At 66.7% G+C, this 1,048-nt stretch overlaps 1 protein-coding gene across 1 annotated transcript in view; it reads left to right on the top strand.

Moving 5' to 3' along the window:
- The first annotated feature begins 256 nt into the window (after positions 1–256).
- PTCHD1 (patched domain containing 1) overlaps positions 257–1,048 on the top strand; it is a 56,672-nt gene continuing 55,880 nt past the window's right edge. The window contains exon 1 of the mRNA XM_019626540.1: positions 257–923. The gene's annotated coding sequence lies outside the window, so the exon portion shown is untranslated. The remainder of the gene's footprint in view (positions 924–1,048) is intronic.

Below are 1,048 nucleotides of genomic sequence, written 5' to 3' on the forward strand. Positions count from 1 at the left end.
GAGCATAGAAGGGGAGTAAAGCTACTGACTCCCTGACCAGCTGTTCACAAACACTCCACACCCGCAGGGGCGCCCGCTCCAGCCCCGCCGCACCAGGTCCCCCAGACCCGCCTATGACGACAGAGGGGGGAGGGGAGGAGGAGGAGGAGGAGGAGGAGCAGGAGGGGGAGGGGGGAGGGAGAGGAGGAGGAGAAGGGGGAAGAGGAGGAGGAGGAAGGGCGGAGAGCCCGAAGTCCGGGAGCAGCGGATCCCTGGCGACAGGCTGCTCCATCGACTGACCATCATTATCAGCACTTTTAGTACTGGGGGACGGGGTGAAGAGGTTGAGGGGCACGCAGAACTGCCCAACCCCAATGCACTCTGGAGCGACCCTAAATGAGGGCCGGAAGGAAGATTCTCCACAGGCGCCTTCTGGGTGGACGTGCCCCAGACGCACTCCCGGACTCCGTGGTCCCGCGGAAGCTGCAGTGTTGGGGATATTTTAAATGGCTCTTACTTGAGAGGAGGCGTGATTTCCACGTTCGAGCGTCTTCGCTCCCCACCCCCTCTCCGCAACAGCCAGTGCGCGCCACCACCTGAGCCTGGCAAGAGCCGGGGCGCACGCAGTCTTCAGCCTCCTCCTTTCCGCCTCTGGGGGGACTCGGCTCTAAGCGGGGTCCGCCCGACGCCCCCTGGGAGAACTCTTTACTTTTTGTTTGGAAAATCGGGGCCATTTCTTTATTCATCTCTGGGCCTCCCCGGAGGAGGACAGGGGAAGGGAGGGCGTGAGCGGCGGGCCGGGGGAGGGGAGCGCGGGGAGGGGAGGGGACTGGGTGTAGCCTGGAATTCTTCGTCCTCGTGTTCCTAGGCTGGCGCGCAGTGTCTCCCCGCGAAAGCGCCGCCACCTCTCCCCGCGCCACCCCGTCGTTGGCCTTGGGGGTCGGGTGAGTGGGGACATGACGCGCCGCGGGGGCTGCCCCGGGCCCCTCCCGCGCTGAACCGGGACGCGGCCCTGCTGCGCGGAGCCCCTCGGGCGGGGAGGCAGCGGAGGGTGGGGAGGGCGCACGGG

Source organism: Hipposideros armiger, unplaced genomic scaffold (genome assembly GCF_001890085.2).
Source record: "Hipposideros armiger isolate ML-2016 unplaced genomic scaffold, ASM189008v1 scaffold_682, whole genome shotgun sequence".
NCBI lineage: Eukaryota > Metazoa > Chordata > Mammalia > Chiroptera > Hipposideridae > Hipposideros > Hipposideros armiger.